Raw genomic sequence first — 19,965 nt, 5'->3', positions numbered from 1 at the left:
GAATTGTTACCGGTAAGTGTTACGGAGATGTTTCGGGAACTCAAATGGAAATCCCTGGAGGGAAGACTACGCTCTTTTCGAGAAAAAGATCTGAGAAAATTTAGAGAACCGGCATTTGTAGGTGACTGTCGAACGCTTCTACTGCCGCCAACATACATTGGCGTAAGGACTACGAAAATAGAATTAGAGAAATTAGGTCTCATACAGAGGCATATAGACAGTCGTTGTTCCCCCGCTCTGTTTGTGAGTGGAAGAGGAAAGGAAATGACTAGTAGTGGTACAAGGTGCCCTCCACCACGCACCGTGCTGTGGCTTGCGGAATATGTGGAGTAGATGTAGTTGTAGCACACGCATTCCCAACTTTCCGATGTTGCCCGCTGAAAGCAAGTATCACACGAAGTTTACATTCTACACTTTCATAGCCATCGCATTCAACGATTAACGGGTTCAGTGACATTGACCACAGTAGCAACCCTAATGACGTTGCCTGTTGCCTGGAGCAATCTGAAGAAATACTCGATTATAAACTGATCTGATATGCACAGCCATTGAGGTCTTTAGCGGAAATATTTTTTGGAAACTTTGTTATTAGCAGTGGGTTAGGAAGTGGTGAATAATCTTGGAGAATTCGTTACACTCATTGCTCCAAGAGACCAAGGAAATACTGATTCCAAAATATGGGAGTTACTGGGGGTGACTCTATGTATCTACACCATGAGACGCTCACTATTAGGCCATTTCCACCAAGTACCAGTTGATGAATGTGGCTGGACATAGGATTCTGTTACTGGCGCCGTAATTCGAACCATTCGAACAATCTCTGTGGCCAGTGGCTAGCGGCCTTGCCGTACGTCAAAGTCTGTACATGTTGGGTAGCTGGAGCAACTGGTGAATGGTGATGTGGTCGATCAAGGAAATGAATGTACTGAACAAACTAATTTATCTTCCTGGCATCTAGAAGCTACAATGCTAATCCAGTATGGCACATCCATTGTTACGGCAAAATTATGAGCCACCAAAATATGGAATTCAGTGGACTGTTAATAAGCCCGTGGTCTGCATTCGTTCTCACTTCAAGCGACCATGCCAACAGCCACGAATTGACGCTCTTCACCATTAATAATAACAAGTGAAGAATGCAGGGTTGCACTATGGATCCTAATCCACATAAAGCTTGGCGTTCCTTCACTACCGCCGCGCAGGGTAGCCGCATGGTCTAGGGCGTCTTGTCACGGTCCGCTGTGAGGTAGCGGGCGAATTGTGGCGCTCTGAAAATATTCTAAGTTGGCGTGGCTGCATGGGCTGCTCGTCAAAGCCGGAGCCCGGCAGCAAACAAGTGGTGGCGGACGTTAGCCGGACGAGAGGGGTAGCCCCAGCGCGTGGTCCAGCCGCGTGGCTGGGAATTCCGCTGTGACGAGGACGGTGCTTTGTGTCGATGAAGGAGATGTCTATGCCGGGAGTGTCAAAGATGGCGGACTTTGTGAAACCATAATAGCCGATATTTCACAGTTCGTATAGAAATTAATAGTAGCCAGATGAATCATGATACCTCAAAAAGAAACATGTACATTACCATTATTTGCACGCCGATTCTGATGGTGTAGTCAGGTTTTCAATATATTAGATTAAAGTTTAGTATCTGACAGTAAATTATACAAGTAACACTTAGCAACGAATTTCCAAAATCTAAACGGTTCTTCCGATTTCGTCGATCTATGTGTCTTTAGAAAGCTATTAGTGTAAACCTAAATTGGTATGAATTACAGGCATGTAACGTGAATAGTACATGAGTTATTGGAGGTCAAAGTGACCGATTACTATCGATCGCCTCAGGCCACAAGTACTCCAGAGTTACCTGAAAAAAAACGGTAGCAGCATGCTTATAAATATATTTATTCACCTATGTCTTTGTATAAATCCGATATATACTATTCATGAAGAAATTGGTTAAATATTTACTGCGTTTTAGGAAGCACAGAGACATTAGGTTCCTGGCCTACCTTTTGCTCCTCTTCTGTTGATATATGATTATTTAATTTTTTATGTATTTAATAATATGTGTTACAGTGTGTTTATGGTCCTGCCGTTGTATCTGAATGTAGATCCATTATTTCGTATGTGCTTAAATATATTTGTGGGTGCGTTAGCTTGAAGACATGGCGCAAGCGCTATAGCCAATCACAGCGCTCATGAATGGGGAGAATGGATGGAAGCGGGAGAAGAGCATCGTTTCGAGAGAGGACAGAGTAGTGCAGGAGAGTACGGTGCAGCACACGGGAATGAGTGCTGGACGCGGACAGTACAGCGCGCCGGACGCAGAGTCGTGGGAAAGACTTGGACAGTGGAGGAGTTTGCGCGTGATCGCGAGAGATCGAGATACTTCGGAGTGCCGACTTGTGTGCTTGTGAGATTTCCGTGGCTTCTGCAGTGAAGACGAAGTTCGCGTTTGGAAGTGAATGTCTCGCGAGCTATGTTGTCGTTCATAACTAATTACGTGCAGTAGGAATCTATTGTTTTCCTGTTATTGCCCGCATCTCGTGGTCGTGCGGTAGCGTTCTCGCTTCCCACGCCCGGGTTCCCGGGTTCGATTCCCGGCGGGGTCAGGGATTTTCTCTGCCTCGTGATGGCTGGGTGTTATGTGATGTCCTTAGGTTAGTTAGGTTTAAGTAGTTCTAAGTTCTAGGGGACTGATGACCATCGATGTTAAGTCCCATAGTGCTCAGAGCCATTTGAACCATTTTTTTTTTCCCTGTTATTCAACTTATATTTTATTTATTTGCTGGACCATTGACACCAATAAGTGTTTGACAGAAGTATACCGCATTCTCAAAAGTACTTCTACTATCGTACTTATCATTTAAAGTCGTTAAGATAGTACCTGCAGATTTTATTTAATTGCAATCTTTCATTAATAAATTTATAAGTTACCTTCATAATTTGCAATTGCCGAGTGATAGAAACCTTCGACGATTCCATTCATGTGTGTATCCTTATCGTATACTGTAGACTCAACAGTATTTGGCCTACAATGAGGCAACTACGTATCCCAGACCCTAGACAACGAAACTAGCCAAAACTTTTAATATTGCAATGCTGAGTCTGTTATTTTGGAAAGCCCGCAACTGGGGGCTCGTCCGGGATTGTGCCCTGCAAAGTGGTAATTCCTTTGCTCTCTGTTATTCAGCGTGCTATGCGAAGTGTAGAAACCTTTGCAAAGCCAGTAGAGATTTGTTTAGAGAGAACCTCTCACAAAAAACACCGGGATATCGTTTTTTTTTTCGCACGTAGATTTCTGGAAACAGTAAAATTAGCAGTAATTTTCACAACCAACACATGCTATCGATAAAGGTCCTAATCCATCATGTTAAAGGCAATTTGCGTGGGTGCTTAGTGTCTAAATAAGTTGATTGCAGGGAACAGTAGAAGTGGGTGCGTTTAACGGGCATCGGTATCGCAGACGATTGGAACACGCGGTCATCGGCAGCAGCTACAGTTGCATCAGGCGATTTTCTCCGGTGGCGCACGTAGCTCAACAACAGTATTTGGCCTGTAATGCGGCAACTTCGTATCCCAGCCCCTAGACAACGAAATCACTCAAAACTATTAATATTGCAACGTTGAGTCGGAGGGCTGCGTAGTCGTGTTATAAAAGCCCGCACCGCCCCCCCCCCCCCCCCCGTCGGAGGCCCGAGTCCTCCCTCGGGCATTGGGTGTGTGTGTGTGTGTTGTCCTGAACATAATTTGTTTTAAGTTAGATATCAAAAAGTGTGTCAACTTAGGGACCGACGACCTCAGCAGTTTGGTCCAATAAGACCTTACCACAATACCGCAACAGGATCATTTGTATGGGTAGCTGCGAAATGAAGACCCTTGCTTGGCAGTTTCAAGAAGGTTGCATCGATTTCCTTCTCCACGCCCAGGCTGACGACCCTGTGGGTGTCCTCGTTCTGCTACACCTTGTTGTTAAGACGTTCAAGGTCGAGTAGTTGACAGGACGCTGATTTCTTATGCGGGTACTCCGCATGGGAGCAGAAGGTTGCATCAACTGGAGCACAGTCTCGTCTGGTTATAGAGTTTGCTGTCAAAAGAGCAGCAACTCTCTGGATGTCACATCAAGTCGGTGTCGCATGTCACGTAATGACCATCCTAAGTCTGCTCGATATTTCATTTTGTTGTTCGCTCTGCAATAGACGTGATGTTTAATTCTGGAAGATACAAGAACCATGTCCTTTTCTCTGCATATCAGTAAGGAACAGAGAGAACTGAGAACTGAGCATTCTCCCCTTCGTTGGTCGAAGCGTATACAGTTTTGTAATATTCAGATACGTTTCCTCCCCACTGAGCCTGTAACGCCGGAAATGCATATCCTCCTATTTCCATCTATTGTACTATAATATTTTTTCCTTATTTTTTTACCTGAAGATATGACATTTCTGTGTCTTTATATATTGTAATTGTTTTACTATTTGTATATATATACGCATTTACGTCGATGTATAATTGGTTTGTTTGGAAAATATTATTTGTATTTCTACACTGGGCCTGGGATAGGGACGACTATGCTATAGAACGATTACATCGATAGGTCGTGTGGAGAGCCAAAGTGTTTACGATCTTTGGTAGTGTTAATTCTGCCGCATGGAGCGCGGGCGGAGGGTGTCTGGCTGGAGTAGGGCGGTGGAGCAGGTCTGTTGTGTGACGCTCCCGCGAGTTGCCGCGCTTTCGGGGTTTGGCAGCATGTAATTGCGCTCGACTTGCTATGATAGTTTCAGACACAGTGTCGCGGACGGGAAGCATTAGCTGGCGCACATCAAGACCCCGTTTCGCCTGGTGACCGTGTCGAGAAGAAGGCGCGCCAACATCCAGCTTCTGCAACAGCGACGGTCGACAATGAGTGGCTGTCGCCACCTCCCCGATCGACGGCTTCAAATCTCCAATCAACCAACAAGGAACACTAAAGGCACGTAAAGTTTTAGAACTGTATGGCAGACCTCAGCTTTTCAAACTGTTGCGTTACTAAAATACAGCAACTAAGCATCAACCTTTCTTGCTCAATGTCCCAATTGCATTACGAAGCAGGGTCCCTTCCTTTTCTGGAATGAACCCGAGTGTCGTTGAAATTCATACTTCAGCATTAATATCATTACATTTCACTGTTTTAATTTCAAAGTTCAGTTAAAGTATTCATAGCTGGCTACAATATTTAGATTACACGAGCAGAAATTAAAAGTGCGAGTTTTGTTACCATATTTTAGCTTACCTGTGACTGCACCTCAGCTTGGTACGTACTAAATGTTACTATTGTTAATTGTCCAGAATCATTTAATTCAAGTTCAAAGTTAAATCTCTTATTTCTAAATTGCGTAGATTCAAGTAGCTTTTGAAATGATTGTTGAGGTAGCCCAAGACTAACCTTATTTTATTGAATTTCGTAGTGCTTCAGAAACAAAGTTCACTATTACTTTCAGTTACTAAATTAACTTTCAATTTTCCGGTTTTATTAATTCTTTTGCTAAATGAAGTCAGAGTGTAGCGAAATTAATTACTTCTGACAAACATTCAGATTTCACACAACACGTGTCAACCTTCAGTTGCCACGCTTTTGGTGCTAATTATATGTGCATTAACCTTTCATTTTCAGTTATTATAGTAGTTGTCCATTGGACTGGCGACCGTAATTTCCCCCAAATCTCAAATATCTAATTAACGCCAATTAATTGTTAACGTGACGACCGCACATTTACTTTCTTTATGAATTTTACCCTTTTCTCAAAATTAATTTACACCAATTTCATTTGCATGTTTCCTTTCATTTAGATGTATCCCTTTCCTCCCTCTTTACCGACACATTAACTTCGGTGACGATTGCTTTTCCCAAATTTCCAGTAGGTGCACGCGGTTTAATTTTTCACTGTCATTAAGGTCGATAAGTGAGGGGGAGGTTACAAGCCTTCTAATGTAATTCTTCAGGCTCTCCCTGTGAGTCGTTGTCATGTTGAATAGCCGAGTACATTTTGCACGATATTTCATCTGCATAATTCGCAGTCTTCCTCAGATACCTTCTGATACCGATTTGAGTGTGGAATGAATCCGGTATTTATGCTTATGTTGTGTTGGACGCTCCGTCTGCGGTCCGCTGGAACTGTAGTATTCGCTTCTAGCCGTGGTTATTCCGGGCGCTGTGCGCTTGCTTTGTGTTACTATCCGATGACAGTCAAGCTGTATGAAGTTCTGGATGACTTGCAAGTCGTTCGAGCCATTTTGTCTTCCTATTGTTGTCATTTAAACCCTCCTGCGACCTAGGACGTCCTGTTACCACGGCGTGTCGTGTCAGGAATCCCGTCCCAGGTCCATGACCGTCAGGAACGGCTACAGTGTCTATTTGAGGCCGCTGGTGTTCAAATTTCCTCTGAGGCTCGGTAGAACGTCCTCAGGTTTTGGGTCTGTTGACAGTGGTACCGTTTCACTTGCGTCCTTTGTTACATATACTAGGATGTTTTCTCTAGCTCCGTCCTTATAGATGTGTCCCCTGCCTTATTGATGTTGCCTCCGTTGAGTCTTCAGAAGACTGAGTGCTGCGTTCCAGGTCGAGCTCAGCTTGAAACTGGGAACAGGGTTATTGGGGTTCCCCGTAAACTTCACCGATGCTTTGATTACGCTGTTCCAGTATCTCGATGACTGTGTTAGAATGTTGTCGTCGCTATAGTTAATAGAATGTAACTCTCTGCATTGAAACGGTTAACGAAGAAAGAATGAACAGAGTACAGGACAAAACTGATAATTCGAGGCTGAAGATAATACTGTAAATGATACTTCGGTATGAAAGCAAAAGAATGAAAATTTAACATGATAACTAAACTACAAATAGCGAACAATGAGAATTAAATAGCAACGAAAACCTTCTAAAGGCTCTGAGGCAAACAAATAGCCTTTTGCAACATAAACATAGCTGCCTAATAGTTAAGAAAATTTAGGCTGTGTGTACGGATTACGGAAAAGTTAGAACTGAATGGAAAAATGCTACAGGTGATGTATCTGAAATAAGGGGCTACAGAAGACCAGTAAAAGGGATATTTGGAACGGAGAGGTGTCTCATTAATAGCAGTGAGTCCCTTTCTTAATTTTTTAACGTTCAAAAACTCATAATGTTCAAATCTGTGTGAAATCTTATGGGACTTAACTGCTAAGGTTATCAGTCCCTAAGCTTACACACTACTTAACCTAAACTATCCTAAGGACAAACACACACACCCATGCCCGAGGGAGGACTCGAACCTCCGCCGGGACCAGCCGCACAGTCCATGACTGCAGCGCTTTAGACCGCTCGCCTAATCCCGCGCGGCAAAAAAAAAAAAAAAAAAAACTCATAATGGCTAGCCAGCTGTTGGATGAATTATACCTCTTTTAAAAACAGTTTTTTCCTTATCCATCATTACTACAGTGTAAAGATTTCCACATTATGACTTCCAAATACTTTTTTCATGCAAATTTGCTTCAAAATATCCTTACAATCGTCATACCAGTGTGAAAAAGTTCACATTATGACTTTCAGACATGTCTGTCACGTCACTGTGCACCAAAATATCTTTAAAATCCCATTTTAAAAAGAAGCTTCCACTTGATATCTGTTATTGACGATGTGAACAGCTCGAACACGTTTGACAGCGCTCTTGGAATGGTCTCACAGAGGGCGTTTCATCGAAGAACCACGTTATCTCGCCCGTTGCTATGGGGGAATTACGTTCCATCACTGCTCATTAACGTTGCCACGCCCTTGAGAGAACACACAGAAATCTACGAGGAGAACTAAGTACTGATTCTGTCCTACTGAAACATTTTATAGAAATAAGATATAATATACAGTAAGATAGTGAGAGAGAGGTTGAAATCAGGATTTCCTGAGAAATAATGCACAAGTTACACAATGACTCCAATCGATTTATAAATACTTGTACCCTGGCAGTTGCATTTACTTCAGGTAACAAATATTTCACTTGCTCCTGCCAAGACCCCTGTTGGCTTGTCACATGGTAATAATATAATTAAGATTTATTCGATACCTTATACCAATTACTTTTTTGGGGTAAAACAGTGAAAAATCATGCAATAAGTGATCATAAAAACGGACAAAAAGGAACACAAATGCAGTAACTCTCACACGAAACACGTCCACTGTCACACACTGACGTTCCTGGGAAAACAGCTAAATATAGCACTAATGTACTGCTCTTTGACCGTACTTAAGTAATCAGTACGTGAAGTACATGTCAACCAACTCTTCATGAGTAATCTCATTTGCTTCGTATTACTGTTAAGGTACAATTCACACTGCCGGAGCAACTAAGGTGAGAGAAAGCTGGGAATTGCTGAATGTTAACGCGGAGGGTAGAATAAGGTGTGAACCAAAGTTGGCAAAGCACGTATCGAGAGCACATGAAACAAGTTTGTTTCCAAACAAGTAAGACAGAAAACATTTACACTGTTGTGCAAGTATTTTCTGTGCGTGCTTATGGAAAAACAGCTGAGGGTAGGTAATGAGACGTAATGCCGTTACTCTTACTAATCCACCTGATACCACGAGCCATCGGTACCAAAATATCACAAAAATATCCCTGAATAACCTTCGCCATTTCGTGAGTGAGTATTTCATGTTCACTCTGCACTGAAACAGCCTAAGTATGTTACATCTCCTCGGCTCATTCTGCCCTCTAGTGCGTACTGTGAAAGACGGCGATAGAGCTTGTGCGTCAGGTTAGTAATATTTGTTATTGGTGATAAGCATCCCGAGGGAGTCTATTTACTTTTCTAGATATAAAATTCCAAACACTATAATTATAAATGCTTATGCATCAGACGCAGAGAATAAAACATTTCGAATATATTAAAGCTACAGTGTGGAGTTGAACGAAGCTGATCACTGAAGAGCCAAAGAAACTGGTACACCTATGTAGGGGCCCCCGCGAGCACGCAGAAGTGTCGCAACACAACGTCGTACGCACTCAACTAATGTCTGACATCTGACGTACTGTTGGAGGAAATTGACAACATGAATCCTAGAGGACTATCCATAAATCAGTAAGAGTACGAGGGGATGGGGATTTCTTCTGAACAGCACGTAGCAAGGCATCCCAGAGGTGCTCAATAATGTTCATGTCTGGTGAGTTTGGAGGCCAGCGACAGTGTTTTAACTCAGAAGAGTGTTCCTGGAGCCACTCTGTAGCAATTCTGGGCGTGTGGGGTATCACATTGTCTTGCTGGAACTGCCCAAGTCCGTCGGAATGCACAATTGACTTGAATGGATATAGGTGATCAGACAGGATGCATGTGTAAGTGTAACCTGTCAGAGTCGTATCTAGATGTACAAGGGGTCCTATATGACTCCAACTGCACACGCAGCATACCATCACAGAGCCTCCACCAGCTTCCACAGTCCCCTGCGGACATGCAGGGTCCATGGATTAATGAGATGTTCTCCATAACCGTACATGTCCATCCACTCTATCCAATTTGAAGCGAGACTCATCCGATCAAGCAACATGTTTAGTCATGAGTAGTCCAGTGTCGGTATTCGCGGGCCCAGGCGAGACGTACAGCTTGGTCTCGTGCAGCCATCGCACTACACGAGCGGGCCTCCGGCTCCGAAAGCCCATATCGATGATGTTTCATTGTATGGTTCGCACGGTGACACTTATTGATGGCCCATTGTTGAAATCTGCAGCAGTTTGCAGAAGGGTTGCACTTCTGTCACGTTGAACGATTCTCTTCAGTCGTCGTTGGTCCCGTTCGTGCAGGATCTTTTTCCGGCCGCAGTAATGTCGGAGATTAGATGTTTTACCGGATTCCTGATATTCACGATACACTCGTGAAATGGTCATACAGGAAAATCTCCACTTCATCGCTACCTCGGAAATGCTGTGTCCCATCTTTCTTGATCCGACTATTACACCACGTTCAAACACCTGATAACCTGTCATCCTAGCAGCAGAAACCGATACAACAACTGCGTCAGACATTTGTTGTCTTTTATAGGCGTTGCCGACCGCAGCGCCGTATTCTGCCTGTTTACATATCTCTGTATTTGAATACCCATGCCTATACCAGTTTATTTGGCTCTTCAGTGAAGGTCTCAGTTGCTCATGAATGTTTCGTTGCAGCAGATTTGACAGTAAGTATCCTTGTATGAAGTTCGTTTGGACTCACGTGCTGTTCGGGACTCACGTGCTGTTCGATGAGTGGCAGAGATCTTCGATTTCACGCCATGCGTCGATCTTTTCGAAACATTACACCGCACATGTATCGCGCTGACGTGATGTCCTGGAATGCACGCATTGTTGACAGGGAAAGTGCGAAGACTCACGGATAAAATCGACCAGACGATTTTAATATTTCTGCGGATGCATCATTGTTCTCTTTACAAGACATGCAGAGGTGCACGTCACCCGTCTTCCTCAATGATATCTGATGAATCGTAAAATTATTCTCTGCATATAAATGAAAATCTAGAATCCCTGCTTACAAAATCTCTGATCAGGCGGATCAGAATCGTATGAGCTACGGCCGACTGTAAAAGCCGTCGTATCAACAGTATATTTATCGCTCATCAGCCGAAACTCTTAGAAGTACTACCTCCATAATTAACGACCACAACAATTGTATATATTTGATTTGTGGCTACAAATATTTTTGATTCGTGGGAATATATCAGTCAACACTACAGTCTTTAATTACTGCGCTAGGTGCTAGTAAATTAAATCAAAATTAGGCGTCATACAGATTACTGGACAGCTAACACAAACTATCAGTCACACATCATGACATTGCAGAACGTAGAGTGATCTGCGGAATGTAGATGTTATTTGTCTCTGAACATTGAGAGTGAAGAAGTAAATTATTGACCGTTACTGACTGGTTCGCCACTCATACTTTACAAATCCCATAACACAAACTGTTCATTAGCACTTAAAGTACAGGCATGCAAAAGCCTTACCTTCATACGAAGACTAGGAAAGGTTAAAGTTGGTAGTCTAAGATAGAGGCTGTCACCTAATTTCGTCATTCACTGCTATCTGTAAATGTTTAAGTTAGTTTACAGTTTTCAGAATAGGTTTCAGCAGTACTATAAAGAGGTCATTAGGATATCAGAAGGCAACTTTGCTATTAGTTCCGCGTGTGGAGACCGTGAAGTGGAGCGATAGTGTGACAATTTAGGGTTTTCACAGCCTGCCGAGCAATATCTCGCTCAAGTTGGGGAGCGAGGCGGTAATTAATTTTCGACGACGCACTCGGGGGGCCATCGCTTTGTCACCCTGCAGCAATATCGCTGCTGGAATCATAGACAGTAGGATGAGCCCTTTCACGGGAAGCGAGAGGTACCTAAAGCTAAAACTGTAGAGAAAACGATAATAAAGCTAGAGTCCTTTCGTGTTTCTCCTGCGATTCAGAAGAGGACACTGTTAGCAGAAGTCACGAAGGCTTATCTTTTTTTATTTAGTGTTCTCAATTCCACTCATTAACCAAGGCAGTCGGAACTAAAGAGAAAAATATAAAGCTCGTAGTCGTTTACGACCATTCGTAGCATATGATGTGTAGGAACGACTCTATGTAATATGGGTTTTCACTGTGAAAAAAAATGCGCTTGGTGGAGAGAAGCGATCTTCAGATGAGAGTACGACATGGCAGTATTTGGTAGAATAAGACTGAGGAAATTTACAAACGTTTTGTAGAGAACATCATCTGACGTTCTACATATGTACTCCAAAGTACCATTTCTAACATTTATAACTGAAATGCAAAACTAACGTGTTTGGCTCACAGAATCGAAGTGCACACAGGGGTTCGACATGGTGGCCTTAAACTGGACCATCCCCCGCCCCCCCGCCCCCATCCCCTCCTAGGTGGTATGAGTGGCGAACCAGTCAGTAACGGTCAATAATTTACTTCTTCACTCTCAATGTTCAGAGACAAATAACATCTACATTCCGCAGATCACTCTACGTTCTGCAATAGTAATTGTTCTCCCCCCCCCCCTCTCCCCCGTCTGTCCACTTCTGCTGATGCATTCGTGAATGGGGTCGGTGGAGACCAACCCATTCGTGCGCCGTGTAAGGGTACAGTAACCTTGCATCAGTCTTGCCAACTCGTTTTCGGCCATGTCTTATTACATGTGAAAAGTCCCTGCTTTCACCTTGAAAGTCGCTGTGAACGGAAAACGTCTAGACTGACGACAAAAAAATACAAAAATAGAAAAAGCAAAACAAAATAAAATAATAATAAAAGCTCTTAACGTACTGGGTAGTAAAATTTCCATGTTATCAACAATTTTGTACACTCAGTGGTCACTGTTTTCACAGTGTTATTTGGGAAGCTTGCAACTGTTGCCGGCCGGTGTGGCCGTGCGGTTCTAGGCGCTTCAGTCTGGAACCGCGCGGCCGCTACGGTCGCAGGTTCGAATCCCGCCTCGGGCATGGATGTGTGATGTCCTTAGGTTAGTTAGGTTTAAGTAGTTCTAAGGTCTAGGGGAATGATGACCTCAGATGTTAAGTCCCATAGTGCTCAGAGCCATTTGAGCCCAGCAGCTGTTCGCCTCTACGCTGTGTGCAGCGGTACATCAATCTGTGCTTCCTAGTAAAGGCGTTAACAGACGCAGAGAAATGGAGTCTTTAGTTTGGAAATGACGCCATATCCAGGTATTCTCATTTGGAGGTTTAAGAAGAAAAGAAACTCATGTTTAGTGTTATTATTAGTTTTATGTGTTTTTAGTCATATTGTCTGTTCGCTTCACCTGAGGCTGTCGGCTACTGGATACTTGGGAAGTGCAGATATGCAGGTGGGGTGTCGCGAGGAACAGATGTTCGGCGTTATAGAATGAAAGAAAATTATCTGCCTGACATAAAATTTTAATTTTTTTCAAATGACTAGCTTCTGGGTTTTACGAGGTCCCAATCTTCAGATTATATATTGTGAAGCCCTGAAACGTGAATCTCAAGAAATAAAAGTCAGCACACGAAAGACGACCTTTTTTTGTACAACGGTAAAACAAAACAGGTGCAGGTAAGCGAGGGAACCAATACCACTGCCAAGATTCTCAGGATGTTCCGCACTTCCAGTAACTTAACCAGCGTGTGATTCTTACCGAACACGTGTTGTGATGGAAATGACGCATGGAAGTATCAATGTTCCATAAAAGTGCTTATAGAGAAGTTCATTGATAGCTCTGCTAGCCTATTAGTCAATTACAGGAGGTAGATAAGAACTCAACAGTTACTCTTTGTGGACTATGTTATTTTTTCACACAACCGGTTTTGAGTCATATTTAGATATGATTAGATTAGTTTTTGGTTCTATAGATCCGTGCTGAGGAGATCCTCGTGGATGTGGAACATGTCAATTTTTTTAAGCTGAAATAACAATACTAATAGTATGAATTTATACAATACATCATTGGTTTCTATTAAAAAATTCGTCAATGGAGTAGAAGGAGTTGGCCACTAGTAAGTCTTTCAGGCTCCTTTTAAACTGATCTTTATTCGTAACTAAATTTTATATGTTTGCTGGCAAATTATTGAAGATGAGTGTTCCTGAGTAGTGGACCCCTTTTTGAACTAAAGTAAGTGCTTTTAAGTCCTTGTGCAGATCATTTTTGTTCCCAGTATTGTATGTATGAACTGAGCGGTTTGTTGGAAAAAGAGATATATTATTTAGGACAATTTCAGTAAGGAGTGAATATACTGAGAGGCAGTAGTTAGTATACCCAGTTCTTTGAAGAGGTTTCTACAGGACATCTGTGAATATACTCCACAAATAATACGTATTACACGCTTTTGGACTCTGAAAACTTTTGTTTGGCTTGAAGAGTTACCCCAAAATATTATACCATAAGACGTTATGGAATGAAAGTAGGCAAAGTACGCAAGAATTTTCATTTTTGTATCGCCTATGTCTGCTAACACTCGAATCGCAAATACAGATTTGTTAAGGCGTTTCTGCATTTATGTGGTGTGCTCCTCCCAACTGAATTTATTATCAAGTTGTAATTTAACACTGTCGACCTCTTTTATCTGCTCTTCTTCATACTTTATGCATATGCTGAGTGGAAACCTCTTACTGGTTCTGAATTGTATATAGTGAGACTTTTCGAAGTTTGTCAGTGAGTTGGCTTTAAACCATTTATTAATATCCATGAAAATATCATTAGCAGATCTTTCTAGAACTACACTCGACATACAATTTATTGCAATACTTGTGTCATCTGCAAACAAAACGAACTCTGCTTCTGGCAGTGTAACTGATGAGAGATCATTAATGTACACAAGAAAAGGCAATGGCCCTAAGAAGGATCCTTGTGAGACACCACATGTAATTTCTTCCCATTCTGATGATGACTGATGACTTAATTCACTATTCCCTTGCACTGACACCCTTGGTTTCTTGTTAGTGAGGTACGATGTGAACCATTTTCCAGCACTGCCCATGACGCCATAGAATTCTAATTTATTTAAAAGGATTTTGTGGTTCACACAATCGAATGCCTTTGACAAATCACAGAAAATATCTGCTGCTTGTAACTTGTTATTTAATGAATTAAGTACATTCTCACTGTAGGTGTAAATAGCCTCCTCGATATCAGAACCCTTCAGAAATCCAAACTGTGTTCTTGATAATATGTTATTTGTGGTCAGATGGTTGAGCAGCTGCCTGTACATTACTTTTTCTAATATTTTTGAGAATGCTGGCAAAAGTGAAATCGGTCTGTAGTTTCATGGTATCTCTTTATCCTCTTTCTTGAATAGAGGCTTAACACCTGCATATTTTAGCCCGTCAGGAAATGTCCCAGTTTTAATTGACTGGTTACACAAGTAACTTAGAACATGCCTTAATTAACTTTCTCGATATTTCGCCGTAACCACTAGAATGCTTTGCTTTTAAAGATTTTATGATGGAAGTTATTTCTTTTGGTGAAGTGAGTGACATATTCATGTACCTGAAGCTATTTGTAAAGGTTAGTTTCAGATAATCATGGGCATTATTTACTGATCCTGACAATCCCAATCTATCAGTAACGGATATAAAGTACTTGTTAAATATATTTGCCACACTATGCCCATCGGTTACTAATGTGTCATCTACCCTTAGTGCTATTTGCTCCTGTTCATTTCTGGTTCTACCAGTCTCCTCTTTCTCTATATCACATATTGTTTTTATTTTGTGCCGTGACATTGCTATCTTCTTCTCGTAGTGCATTTGTTTAGATGTCTGAATTACTTTATTTAATATTTTACAGTAATCTCTGTACTTAGCTAAGTCGTCAGAATTGGAGCTATTCTTGGTCGACAAATACATTTTCCTTTTTGTCTTACAGGAAATCTTTATTCCTTGTATAATCCATGGTTTTATTATAGACTTCTGTTTAATTTGAGCAACTTTTGGAGGAAAACAGTTTTCAAACATGGTACTGACATTGTTCATGAATGTATTATATTTTTCATTCATGTCATGAGCACTATAAACATCCTTCCAGTTCAACTACCGTGCAGCTCGTGGGGAAACAGTACAACAGTAAGAACTTGAAAACGTGGATGTATGTCCACACGATGCTCCTTTCCTCTGGTGCAGTCGCTGACGCATTGGAACAAAAGAGCATGCACAAAAATTAATAGAAAGAATGCGTGTAAGCATCTTGTGTCTAGACGTTGCAAGCGATCTGCTGTTGAGTTTTTTACGATGTAAGGTTATGGAAGACGTAAACACAAGACGACTATAGGTAAAACGGTAACCAGCAGATGTACGAGAAATGCAAAGTGACGCTGATGTTTTGTTTGCATATTTCCAAGAAAGTCGGTCCCAGCGAGATTTAAGAATTTCTGATTAGGAAATTGTAGCGAAAGGCCCAGAGCAATAACATTTCGATAGGCTGCAATCGGCGACCTATACACCAGTTTGAGCGATGTATTTCGCATTTCAAAAGACCGCATTTCAGTGATTGTTTCTGAAGCTGAGAAATACGACACCCTACATACTTAAGGGAGGTTCTTGGTCGTTTAAATAACTATTAATTCATCATTTTCAATTTATTAAAAGTTGTTTACACAATCTCGTTCATGGAAGGTTACATTTAGATTAACGTTCTCCTACTCGACAAATTCGGTACAGCCATAGATACTTGCATCCTTTAGGACGGAGGTTGTATTTTCCAGTTTTGTATTTTGTTCATCAACAGTGCCCTTCATTTCTATCTCAACTGTAGCTTGGTGAGGAGCTCCATATATCCCATGTTTTCTTTTGTTCATCTGTCTAGCTCTTCAAAGGTTGTGCTATAGAGTAGCCATAACATCAACATTCGTCGGAAGTATTCATATAACCTTATCATAGATTTATGTATGTTATTTCTTCTCTGATTTCCTGCTACGACATTCATTTTTCTCATTGAAGCATGTGATGGCTACATCAGACAGAGCTTCTGCGGTAAAAGCTGTGCCATCTAAAGTCACGATTTCCAGTAACTGTGTAAAAGTACGCTATTTGTATTCAGAAAAAGTGCATAACAATTACATATAATAATTTCTTACTGGAAGTGTTAGTGTCTTCGTCTATACATAACGGAACCTTGTAAATTTGCTGAATATCGTTCAGTTTATCGATCTAGTTTTAGCCACAAGATATTTTTAAAAGCTTGTGCATTTTTTTCTGTTGTTGTTGTGGTCTTCACTCCAGACAATGGTTTGATGCAGCTCTCCATGCTACTCTATCCTGTGCAAGCTGCTTCATCTCCCAGTACTTACTGCGTGCAACCTACATCCTTCTGAATATGCTTAGTGTATTCATCTCTTCGTCTCCCTCTACGATTTTTACCCTCCACGCTGCCCTCCAATACTAAATTGGTGATCCCTTTATGCCTCAGAATATGCCCTACCAACCCATCCTTTCTTCTAGTCAAGATGAGCCACAAATTTCTCTTCTCTCCAATTCTATTAAATACCTCCTCATTGACTCTTCCTGGCAGATTAAAACTGCGTGCCCGACCGGTACTCTTTCGGGAGTGCTAGTTCTGCAAGGTTTGCAGCAGCGCTTCTGTAAGGTTTGGAAGGTAGGAGACGAGATACTGGCAGAAGTAAAGCTGTGAGTACCGGGCAAGAGTCGTGCTTCGGTAGCTCAGATGGTAGAGCACTTACCCGCGAAAGGCAAAAGTCCCGAATTCGAGTCTCGGTCGGGCACACAGTTCTAATTGCCAGGAAGTTTCATATCAGCGCACACTCCGCTGCAGAGTGAAAATCTCATTCTGGAAACATCCCCCAGGCTGTGGCTAAGCCTTGTCTCCGCAGTATCCTTTTTCTCAGAAGTGCTAGTTCTGCAAGGTACGCAGGAGAGCTTCTGTAAAGTCTGGAGTGTACGAGACGAGATACTGGCAGAAGTAAAGCTGTGAGTACCGGGCGTGAGTCGTGCTTCGGTAGCTCCGATGGATAGCCTGCGTTCGGCAGGGCAGCAGTGCGCACCGCGCTCGGCCGTCCACGCCGCTGCGCGCGCGAAGTGTTTTGTTTACTTCCTCGTCACCGCGCTTCTCAGTCGAACAAGCTGTAATGGCCAACTCTTACAGGAAGAACACTCTTAAGTTCACCTTCTCAAATGAATATGACGACCCAAAGCACTGGCTGTCGAACGCTTCCTACGTGAAGACGTGAAGATCCCTCGTTACGAACTCATCGGCATACAGCTATCGATCATTAGCAGCGTCGTTTATGTTAAGATGACTTCCGACGCTGCCTGCAACGAGATTATTCAAAGGACGCGACATGGACTAAAATTTCGGCACTCCGACGGAAACGTCGGGCCTGTGGATGTCGACCATGCAGGACTTGGCCTTCGGACGATCCGTGTATTCGAACTGCCTTTCGAGGTGAATGAAGAGGAAGTCATCGTGGCGCTAAGCCCGTTAGGAAGAGTCCAGAGCCACGTAGCCGAGACATGGGCACAGTTTACGACGTATCTGGTGCTTAATGGTGTGAGACGAGTCCGAATAGATCTCAAACGGCACGTTCCATCGTACATTTCTATCGGCGGCTGCAGTTCGATGGTCATTTACGACGGACAACCCCGAACATGTTCCGGTTGTGGCAAAGAAGGCCACGTCCGTAATGAATGCCTGCAACGCCACATCACACAACTAAGGCACGACGATACGAACACCGACAGAACCACAACCACCCTTCCAGTCACCTATGCGGCGACACTGCACGTCCAGTCCTCACAAGACGCCGTTCATGAGCGTCTCTCTGGTCCGATACACGTGGAGGCGTCCCAGCACCTTGACACCGGCGGTGTCACCCGTGAACATGTCCAACAGGCGGACACAATCACTCTAGACGATCACAAGGATACCAATGAGAGTGTTCTGGAGAATGACGACCGCATCATAGCAGCCGCGGCTTTTGTACCGGAACGACGTGAATCTCTTCCTTCCTCAGGCGCCGAAACTCATTGCCGAAAGCAGAAGTCACCCAAACGACGAAAAAAACGCCGCAAGACATCAGAATCGACCATTGAGCCCCCTCCGCAGGACGAAGAAATGGCGCATCACTCTGACGGAGAACACGATAACACTTTCTCCTCTGCCACGGAGACGCGTCATCCACAAGACGGTCAACCGTCCAACAGAGATCGTGCGCAAGCCCCATGCCCAGAAGCCGTGGAACATAGCACGCCTGTTGTCACCGAAGCAATTGAGCCGACTCGGCCAGCGCTGCCACCTCTCGCCGATGTCAAACCTGTCGGACATTTTTCATGGGTGGATAACACGGATTTCCCACCTCCATCTGATGCGGAAATGAGATCTGTTCCTCCGTTAGACCAACACTAAAATTGGGGAAGTTTCTACGGCGACACCTGCGACTTCTATGGAATTCCAGCATCCACCACAGCAATCTTCACCAGCTACGAACCTATCGGCAGCACGGATCTCCCATCAGGCGTACCGAATAGCTACTATCAATACTAATAACATCGGCTCCCACGCTTCAACTACTCCGTGACACGCTAAGAGCAGCGGACATCGACATCGCCCTGTTACAAGAACTGAGGACAGCAACTTTGACTGGGTGTTATGGATATGAGACGTACGCCGCCCATGCAGCTATGGAACACACAGGCGCACCCATCCTCCTACCAGAAGGGATTGCAGTTTCCGATGTCACATACCTCCCAAAGGCGCGAGGGGTGGCCATAACAGTTGAAGGACTCAAAATCATAAATCTCTACGCCCCATCGGGCACTGATAAACGGAGGGATCGCTCCCAGTTCTACGCAGAAGATATCACGCCTTTATTCCTCGGCCGATACGATCATCTCATCGTAGGTGGAGGTTTCAACTGTGTTCTCGAGCGTACAGACCAATACCCCCATTTCACCACATGTCCGGAACTTCGCTTCCTCGTCCGCCGCCTTCGTCTCCTCGACACTTGGCGTGTGGTATACGGCGACCGCCCGGGGTATACACACATCACGAGCCACTCCGCCAGCCGACTTGATAGAATATACATCTCTGACGCTCTAAAATCAGTTCTCCTCGACGCGGAACGTTGGCCGTCTGCCTTTTCGGATCATGACATCTACATCTGTACCATGAACCAACGTCGACAATCTATATGGCGCAGTGCATGACCTTGGAAACTCAATGTCACGCTAGTGCGGGACCCTGAATGTCGACAACAGGTCACCGACACGTGGCACACCTGTGTTCAAAGCATTATGCGTTACGAGACCACACTGCAGTGGTGGTTGCTGTGCGCCAAACCGGCCATCCGACGCACATTGACACACTATGGCAGAGCCAAAGCCAGGTGGAATCACCACACAACTAATTTCTACTATAGCGCTGTACATGAACTCATGGATCGTCCTCCATCCCCGGATCGTCTAAAAGAAGCTCAACGCATCAAGGCAAAGATTTTAACCTTCACCAGATGCCGTCTAGAG

The sequence above is a fragment of the Schistocerca piceifrons genome, chromosome 5 (genome assembly GCF_021461385.2).
Source record: "Schistocerca piceifrons isolate TAMUIC-IGC-003096 chromosome 5, iqSchPice1.1, whole genome shotgun sequence".
Classification (NCBI taxonomy): Eukaryota; Metazoa; Arthropoda; class Insecta; order Orthoptera; family Acrididae; genus Schistocerca; species Schistocerca piceifrons.
The sequence above is the reverse complement of the archived record's forward strand: the minus strand, read 5'-3'. Positions refer to the sequence as shown.